Source organism: Ovis canadensis, chromosome 5 (assembly GCF_042477335.2).
Source record: "Ovis canadensis isolate MfBH-ARS-UI-01 breed Bighorn chromosome 5, ARS-UI_OviCan_v2, whole genome shotgun sequence".
NCBI classification, from domain to species: domain Eukaryota; kingdom Metazoa; phylum Chordata; class Mammalia; order Artiodactyla; family Bovidae; genus Ovis; species Ovis canadensis.
Window position 1 is genome coordinate 16,217,160 of NC_091249.1, and position 10,287 is coordinate 16,227,446.

General features: G+C 44.3%; 1 pseudogene; it reads left to right on the top strand.

Annotated features, from left to right (window-relative positions):
• The first annotated feature begins 8,709 nt into the window (after nt 1-8,709).
• On the top strand, nt 8,710-10,019 carry LOC138440725 (tubulin alpha-1A chain-like; annotated as a pseudogene).
• Nucleotides 10,020-10,287: the final 268 nt, after the last annotated feature.

A 10,287-nucleotide genomic window follows, 5' to 3' on the forward strand; every position in this document is an offset into this window, starting at 1 on the left:
ACTCAAAAGTTATGTGTGGTCAAAAAAAAAAAAACCACTTATATATAAGAAGAGAGAGGCTTCATGGTTTCCAGACTTTGGGAGGACTTTCCACTCCAAAGTTATATTCATTTTTTCCCCCCCTGCTATCTTGTTTTATATTTAAATATTTATTATGAAAACTTTAATACATCAGAAAAGTACTTTGGTGTTTGTGTCATTTCAGAGCACGTTTTCTGAACCACAGCACTACTGACACCTGGCCTTAGATGACTGTTTGTTGTGGGGCCGTCCCGTGCGCTGCACGATGCTTAGCAGCATCCCCGGCATTTACCCACTACATGCCAATAGCAGGCCCCAGCTGTGGCAACCAAAATGTCACCAGACACTGCCAAATGTCCTTTGGGGGTAGAGTCCCCCCTAGGTGAGAACTGCTGGGTTATAGCCCAGCCTGGCTTTTACTTCTTTTTCCTGTAATCATGGTCTATAATGTCAACATCATTTGTCAGATTAATCATCTTTCCACTCAACAGTCTTAGCCACAGATTAATTTCCAAAATCTATCTGCAGCTACTTCTGAATTCTCCCGTCCTTCTCTTGGCCAGCTCTCCTCCACTACCATTCTCCTGTTCGCAGTGTTCTGGGGTCTACTCAGGCATTTGTTCTTCCTGTTGGACTTCATTGTTTTATGTACTTATTTCTGGCTGTTCTAGGTCTCTGCTGCTGTGCGAGGGCTTGCTCCCGTGTCCGGGGCAGGGTCTGCCTTCCTTGCAGTGTGGTGGCTTCCCTTTGCTGAGGAGCACGGACTCCAGGCGTGTGGGCCTCAGTAGTTGCTCTAGAGCTCAGGCCCCACAGTCGTGCTGCACGGGCTTAGTCGCTCTGCGACATGTGGGATCCTTCTGGACCAAGGATGGAACCTGTATCTCTTGTCCTGGCGGGTGGATTCTTTACCGCTGAACCACCAGGGAAGCCCTCCAATTGGACTTTGAGATCATTTAAACCAGCTCTAATTGCATGCTCTAGCTAGCCCCTCCAACACAATTTTAAGTAGTAGTGGACGTACTTGTCTTGATCTGAATTTTAGTGGAAACAACTTTGAGACTTATTTAGTTTGCTTTATACTTTTGAGTTTTGGTAAAAAGTCTCTTTTGTACTTAAGTATTTTACTTCTATTCCTATTTATGATTGTATTAGGGATAGAGACCTAACCATCAATCCTATTTATTGTTTATGGATATATGTAAGCATATGATTTTGTGAGAAAATGAATGATTCCTGGAATAAACCTGGTATTAATTTTCTGTTACTGCTATAACAAATTCCCACAAATTCAGCGGCTTACATCAACATATGTTTATTATATTACATTCTAAGAAGACTGGTATTGCATATGCCCTCCCTTAATCTTCTCTGTGTTTCTAGTCTGGCTTCCAGTCTTTTTGCTCAACCTAAACTGCTCTTGCAAAGGCACCAGAGACATATATTTTGGGACTTTGGTTCCTGTATCTTCTGAGTCCTCGCACCATAATTTTATGTTGTTGACCACACTGTTTCACCCGAAACCCTGTCCTTTGTTTCTGTGACCCTAATGCTTCCCAGGCTTTGCCCATTTTTCTGGTGATTCCCTTTCACTCTTTTGCTGTTTCCTCCCACTGATTCACTCATTCTTTCACTGACACAGACTCCCAATCTGTAACGTCTGTGATATCTGGTGATGGAATCCCTACGAGCCACTTCTCAAAGGTTTAAAATATCATCTATATCCTGTGACGTCCACATTTTATATCCCATCTAGATTGCTCTTTTTAGCTTTAAACTCGTAAAATGTCAGCTAAGCTAGGACATCTCCACTTGGATATCTTGGAGGCATTTCAAATTTAACATTTTCAGAATGGATCTACTGACTTGCCCCCTTCTGTCTGCCTCCAGTTCTCCCCATCTTCATCTACCTCAGTGTACCGACTTTCAAATGTGCTTCTTCCTCCTTTCCTTAATTCATCTCTCAGCCAACAATTACTTGTTCATGCCCAGTACATACCAGGCACTCCATCTATTGTTAGCAATGGAACCAACATTCTAGTGTGGGGAACAGGCAATAAAAAGTAATTACATAAATAAATGAGATAATCACAGAGTGCAGAAACACTATGAAGGAAATGAATAGAGGAATTCGATACAGAAAAGCCTGAAGAAGGAGTTAGTGAGGATGAGCATTTGGGGACAGTGCTCCAGGCAAAGGAAATACCATTTGCAAAGGCCTATGGGTAGAAAACAGCAGAAAGGAAGTCAGTGTAGCTGGGGTATAGAAAAGGTGGTAGAAAAGTAATGGGGTTATGGAGATGTACACAGCATCCCATCATGCAGGACCCTGAGGACCTCCTGGATAATCACGATGGTGTGATCATTCATCTAGAGCCAGACATCCTGGAATGTGAAGTCAAGTGAGCCTTAGAAAGCATCACTACAAACAAAGCTAGTGGAGGTGATGGAATTCCAGTTGAGCTATTTCAAATCCTGAAAGATGATGCTGTGAAAGTGCCGCACTCAATATGCCAGCAAATTTGGAAAACTCAGCAGTGGCCACAGGATTGGAAAAGGTCAGTTTCATTCCAATCCCAAAGAAAGGCAGTGCCAAAGAATGCTCAAACTACTGCGCAATTGCACTCATCTCATATGCTAGCAAAGTGATGCTCAAAATTCTCCAAGCCAGGCTTCAGCAATACTTGAGCCGTGAACTTGCTGATGTTCAAGCTGGTTTTCGAAAAGGCAGAGGAACCAGAGATCAAACTGCCAACATCCGCTGAATCATCAAAAAAGCAAGAGAGTTCCAGAAAAACATCTATTTCTGCTTTATTGACTATGCCAAACCCTTTGACAGTGTGGATCACAATAAACTGTGGAAAATTCTGAGAGAGGTGGGAATACCAGACCACCTGACCTGCCTCTTGAGAAATCTGTATCCAGGTCAGGAAGCAACAGTTAAAACTGGACATGGAACAACAGACTGGTTCCAAATAGGAAAAGGAGTATGTCAAGGCTGTATATTGTCACCCTGCTTATTTATCTTATATGCAGAGTACATCATGAGAAACGCTGGACTGGAAGAAACACAAGCTGGAATCAAGGTTGCATGGAGAAATATCAATAACCTCAGATATGCAGATGACACCACCCTTATGGCAGAAAGTGAAGAGGAACTAAAGTGCCTCTTGATGAAAGTGAAAGTGGAGAGTGAAAACGTTGGCTTAAAGCTCAACATTCAGAAAATGAAGATGATGGCATCCGGTCCCATCACTTCATGGGAAATAGATGGGGAAACAGTGGAAACAGTGTCAGACTTTATTTTTTGGGCTCCAAAATCACTGCAGATTGTGACTGCAGCCATGAAATTAGAAGATGCTTACTCCTTGGAAGAAAAGTTATGACCAACCTAGACAGCATATTCAAAAGCAGAGACATTACTTTGCCGACTAAGGTCTGTCTAGTCAAGGCTATGGTTTTTCCAGTAGTCATGTATAGACATGAGAGTTGGACTGTGAAGAAGGCTGAGCGCTGAAGAATTGATGCTTTTGAACTGTGGTGTTGGAGAAGACTCTTGAGAGTCCCTTGGACTGCAAGGAGATCCAACCAGTCCATTCTGAAGGAGATCAGCCCTGGGATTTCTTTGGAAGGAATGATGCTAAAGCTGAAACTCTAGTACTCTGGCCACCTCATGCGAAGTGTTGACTCATTGGAAAAGACTCTGATGCTGGGAGGGATTGGGGGCAGGAGGAGAAGGGGATGACAGAGGATGAGATGGCTGGATGGCATCCCTGACTCAATGGACGTGAGTCTGAGTGAACTCCGAGAGTTGGTGATGGACAGGGAGGCCTGGCGTGCTGCGATTCATGGGGTCTCAAAGAGTCGGACACGACTGAGGGACTGAACTGAACTGAAGTGCAGTGGGAGCCACTGAGGGTATAAAGCAGGGGAGTTATGTGATATGATCTGCAGTTTTGAAAGATGACTGGATAATGGGCATGGGGTTTGTTTATGGGGTGATGAGAATGTTCTAAACCTAGAATATGATGGTTGGACAGCTTAGTGAACATATGTTTTAAAAAATTGTGGACTTCCCAGGTGATCCAGTAGTTGGGAGTATGCCTGCTAATGCAGGGAACATGGGTTTGATCCCTGGTTTGGGAGGATTCCACGTGCTGCAGGAGAACTAAGCCCATGCGCCAGAACTACCGAAGCCCACGAACCATTGCCTTGCAACAAGAGAAGCCACCGCCTTGCAGCTGGACAGTAACCCTTGCATGCCACAACTAGACAAAGCCTGTGGGAGGCAACGGAGACTCAGGGCAGCCAAAAGTTAAAAAAAAAAAAAAATGGCATGGCATGTGAATTGTATCTCAGAAAATCTATTGGCAGGGAGAAAAAAAAGATCATTCTTCCTGTGGTGAGAATGACCAGACAAAGGCCAAGAGTATAGCCAGGGAGATCAACTGTATTCCTCAGATGACAGAAGCGATGCCCATGGATGTAAGGGAGGATGTGGCGAGTGTCGGGCGAGGTAGGGGAGGAAAGAGGACTCCATATGAAATTATTCCCAGCACAGATGTAAGACTGATCTTGGAAGAATATAAATTGGACTGTGTCACCGCACACCTAGAGCCCTCAGTGGTTTCCCTCTGAAGGTAGAAGGAAGCCCTCCCCGCTCATTGGGCGCTGGGGCTGCCACTCCTGCTTTGGAGTCTGCCACCCTCAAAGTCTCCCCTCTGCCAAATCACCCTCTTCTAACCAGGCCTGGTCACCTGTCAAATCCCAGTTTGAGTGCCACTTTCTCAACAACTTTCTTATCCCTCAAATTACATGAGGGGCTCTTCCCATGATGCACAGCACCTGGCACAATCTGTAGTCATGGACTGAATTGCCTATTTATTAATTTTTGCTTGTCTCCCCTCTAGACAGGGAGTTCCGAGGACCGGGATATTTTCTCCTGTGATCATGCCTCTAGGGCTCCTCCAAGAGCATGGCACAGGAATTGTACTGGAACATTTGTTGGGTGAATAAATTCATGAATAGAATCTATATGTGAAAGCTAGTAAGCAGTGGGTGAAGGAAGCTTTCAAAGGGACAATGAAATTAAAAAGACTCAAAAGTGAAAGGGGCAAACCATAGAATGAGAGAAAATCTTTGCAAATCATTATCTGACAGGGGATTAATATCCAGAATATATAAAGAACCCTTAAAACTCAACAACAGAAAAGCCAAACAACCCAATTCAAACATGGACAAAGGACATGAATAGACATTTCTCCAAAGGAGATATACAAATGGCCAGTAAGCACATGAAAAAAATGCTCAATGTCGCTAAACATTAGGGAAATACAAATCAAAACCACAGTGAAATACTACTTCACACTCTTTAGGACGGTTACTGTCAAAAAACAAAAATAAACTCAGAAAATAGCAAGTGTCGGTGAAAATAAAGAGAGACTTCGAAGCCCCGTGTGTTGCTGTGAGGGATGTCAAATAGTTCAATCTAGGAATGGAATTGCTGAATCATATGGTAATTTTTTTATATGGTAATTTTATGTTTAACTTTTTGAAGAACTGCCAAACAGTTTTCCATACAGACTGAAAGAATAGAAAGCAGAAAATCAAAGATAGTTGCACATCAAAGTTCAAAGCAGCACTACTTATAATAGCTAAAAGGTGGAACCGACACTTGATGAGTTAATGGATAAGCAAAATGTAGTATATATATATACATATATACATAAAATATATACACACAACAGAATGTTATTCAGCTTTAAGGAAGAAAACTCTTGAGGACATGGAGAGGCCTTATAAACAGTGTTAAGTGAAATAAAGCATACACAAAAGGACAATTACTGTATGATTCCGCTTATATCAGGCAGTGTAATAGGCAAATTCCTGGAGACAGATAGTAGAACAGAGGTTACCAAGGGCTGAGGAGTTAAGCATGTACATGGTATAGAATTTCAGTGGAGAAGATGAAAAAGTTCTATAGATGGAGAGTGGAAATATTCGCATGATACTGTAAATGTACTGAATACCTCTGAATTGTACATTTAAAATGGTAACTTTCATGTTATGTATATTTTACTATAATAAAACATTATAAAACGTAAATTCTGTCATTAGTTGGGCTCAGCTCAGTGGTAAAGAATCTGCCTGCAATGCAGGGGACTTGCAGGAGACAAGTTTGATCCCTGGACTGGGGAAGATCCCCTGGAATAGAAAATGGCAACCCACACAGTATCCTTGCCTGGAGAATTCCAAGGACAGAGGAGCCTGGTGGGCTATAGTCTATGGGATTGCAAAGAGTCGGACACAACTGAGAGACTAAACAATAACAACAGAGACTAGTCATCAATACATTTTGAATTCATGGCTGAAGGATTCAATCACAGTTGAGTGTCCTGGCTGGAGCTGTGGGAAGCTTCAATATTCAGTATTCAGTAATCAGAATATTCTCAATATTCAGGGCCAATACCTTGAAGGTTCAAAACCAATGGCAGTCACATTTGGCCCAAAGGAGACATGCTGAGTGAACTGAAGAGAGGATGTTAAGATCCCCTTTCCAGGTGGCCCCGGAAGCTGACTTTACTCCACCAGGAGCACCGGCCCCTCCCCTCGGCCAGGACCTGGGCCTCCCTGTGGGGACCCCTTTGTTTCTCTGTCGCATGTAGAAAAAGCAAACGTATCAGAATACACAGAGTGGTTTAGATGGTTTCAAAGCCCGCACCAGGCGTTGGAGGAGCTCTTATTTAAGACAACTATGATCATGCTGATGAAAGGGTCGAGCCACGCTGCACCGGGTTGGAGCGGGCTTGAGACTCTGTACCTACGTTCTCACAGCTGAACCACAGTCCCTGTCTTTACAGTTTCCAGCTTCAAAGTGGGGTTGCCTGGTCCCCATCCCATTCTGAAGCAGTTGATGCTACAATATTAGGAGGATGGAGGAGACACATCCTAACATTCTCAATCCTTCCCACTCAGAAAACGGTCAAGTTTTAAAGCTACAAGTAATGTGTTTAGTATTGACAACTGCAAAGCAGAGAAGAGGGACTTCTCTGGAGGTCCAGGCGTTAAGAATCTCCACTCCCACTGCAGGGTGCACGGGCCCAATCCCTGGTTGGGGAGCTAAGAGTCCGTGCACAGCTCTGTGCATGGCCAAAAGAGAGAGAGAGAAAATACACAGGAGAAGAAGAAGAAACTTACCCATGCTCCTATTACCTAGTCCCTGTAAACACCTTGGATTCTATCTTTTCCATACATGTATAGTTTCTTTCCTATGCATGTGCATAATTATATTTCCAGGATGTTGAGCCATACTGTATTATTGCTTTATAAGTGAAGTCGCTCAGTCGTGTCCGACTCTTTGCGACCCCATGGACTGTAGCCTACCAGGCTGCTCCATCCATGGGATTTTCCAGGCGAAAGTACTGGAGTGGGGTGCCATTGCCTTCTCCAGAGCATGTTCCTGACCCAGGGATCGAACCTGGGTCTCCCACATTGTAGGCAGATGCTTTACCATCTGAGCCACGAGGGAAGTCTTAACAATGCATAATAAGATTTCATTGTTTTTTTTTTCCACTCAACAAATATTGTAAATGTCTTTCCAAAAACATACTTCTAGTCACCATTTTTAATAACTGCAAAGTATTCTACTACATACCTCAGTTTTTCTGAACTTTTTTTTCTCCCTGATGTGAAATATTTATAGCATAGGTACACCGTACCTCTTGTTTACGTACTGTGGCCAAAAACCATTGTAATAGCTTAGTTGTATTCTCTCCTCTTCACACTCAGGAATCAATTTTGCCCCTGATGATGATTTATGATAAGGTTGTACCATAATTTATTCAATATACCATTTGACATTTAGGTTGCTTCTAAAATTTACCTGTTTCATGCTGTGATGAACATTCTCATAAATTTTAAACTGTGCAAAAGTGGAAATGGAATGTTTGGGTCAAACGGGATGTATATATTTTTTCAAACTTTTAAACTTTTTATTTTGTATTAGGATATAGCTGATTAACAATGTGTGGTAGTTTCAGGTGAACAGTGGAGGGATTTAGCCATATGTGTATCCATTCTCCCCCAAAACCCTCTCCCAAAGATGTGTATTTTTTAAAGACTTTGAATATATATTGCCAATAGCCCTCCTGTGTACCAGTCCAATGTGCATGGAATCCCACATCTTGGTGACTTCAGCCAAAATGCTCTCTATTCTCCTCTAGCTCCATTTGCAATTGAGGGCAAGCAGCATCACCATGCTTGTCCCATCTGAGTCCTCTTCACACCCAACAATAATTTTCCTTTTCAAACAAGTCCTATGGTACCCGGATGAAGACCTGCCAAGGCCTGCCGCATTTGGAGTTATCACCATTGTCAAGGCCTAAATGGCCTTTCAGGATTGGGCCTGGCCTACCGCTGTGACCTTATCTTGGATTATCCTCTTCTTCTATTCCATTTCCTCTTCAGTTTTCTCAAACCCATTAAAACTGGAAAACAGAGTGTGTTACTTGACTCTTAGCTTGTCGGGGATGGTAGCCAAGACCGGCGTCTACTTCTGTTGCCTGCGCCTGCTGAGCCATAGCCCCCGCGTGTGAGTGCGTCTCCATCTGAGTTGGCCAGGCTTATGTCCAGATCCGCAATGCCTGCTGGGAGCTCTACTGCCTGGAACACGGCATCCAGCCCGATGGCCAGATGCCAAGTGACAAGACTGTTGGGGGAGAGGACTCCTTCAACACCTTCTTCAGTGAGACAGGTGCTGGCAAGCACATGCCCAGAGCAGTGTTTGTAGACTTGGAACCGAGTCATTGATGAGGTGTGCACTGGCACCTACCGCCAGCTCTTCCACCCTGAGCAGCTCATCACAGGCAAAGAAGATGCTGCCAATAGCTATGCCCGAGGTTACTACAACACTGGCAAGGAAATCACTGACCTCGTCTTGGACCAAATTTGGAAACTGGCTGACCAGTGCACAGGTCTTCAGGGCTTCTTGGTTTTCCACAGCTTTCGTGGAGGAACTGCTTTTGGGTTCACCTCCCTGCTGATGGGACGTCTCTCTGTCAATTATGGCAAGAAGTCCAAGCTGGAGTTCTCCATTTACCCAGCCCCCCAGGTTTCCACAGCTGCAAGTGAGCCCTACAACTCCATCCTTACCACCCACACCATCCTGGAGCACTCGGATTGTGCCTTCACGGGAGACAATGAGGCCATCCATGACATCTGTTGTAGAAATCTTGATACTGAGTGCCCAACCTACATGAATCTTAATCTCCTTCTTGGCCAGATAGTGTCCTCCATCACTGCTTCCCTGAGGTTTGATGGCGCCCTGAATGTGGATCAGACAGAATTCCAGACCAACCTGGTGCCCTATCTCCGCATCCACTTCCCTCTGGCCACATCTGTCATCACTGCTGAGAAAGCCTACCCTGAACAGCTTTCTGTAGCAGAGATCGCCAATGCTTGCTTTGAGCTAGCCAACCAGATGGGGGAATGCAACCCTCACCATGGTGAATACATGGCTTGCTCTTCCTGTTGTACTGTGGTGATGTTGTTCCCAAAGATGTTAATGCTGCCACTGCCACCAAGCATAGCATCCAGTTTGTGGATTGGTGCTCCACTGGCTTCAAGGTTGGCATTAATTATCAGCCTCCTACCATGGTACCTGGTGAAGATCTGGCCAAAATAAAGTGAGCTGTGTGCATGCCGAGCAACACTACAGCCATCACTGAGGCCTGGGCTTGCCTGGACCACAAGTTTGACCTGATGCATGCCAAGCATGTCTTGGTTCACTGGTACGTGGGTGAGGGCATGGAGGAAGGAGAGTTTTCTGAGGCCCGTGAGGACATGGCTGCCCTCGAAAAGGATTATGAGGTTGTGTGGGTTCTGTTGAAGGAGAAGCAGAGGAAGAAGGAGAGGAATACAAATTACCATTCCTTTGAGGCCTGCAGCATGTCATACTCAGAGCTTCAGCATTAGCTAGCTGACAGGCATAAAAACTTTGACTACACTGTCTTCGCTTTCAACTGTGATCATGGATTGCTTTTCCATGTGTATCTGTAAGACTTTTGTCCAGTCTCAAAATGAAGATTTTAAGGAAAAAAACAAAACAAAACACAAAACCCCCAGAACTGGATGTGGCTTCTACACCATTGCAGGGGTGAAAACATGTTTTACTTGTATCTACCCATGGTGGTACTCAAGACAGACCTGTGCTGTGTTACCCCTGGCTTGAGGACAACTGGGATCAGACAAGGGGAGGACTTGGGGGCAACA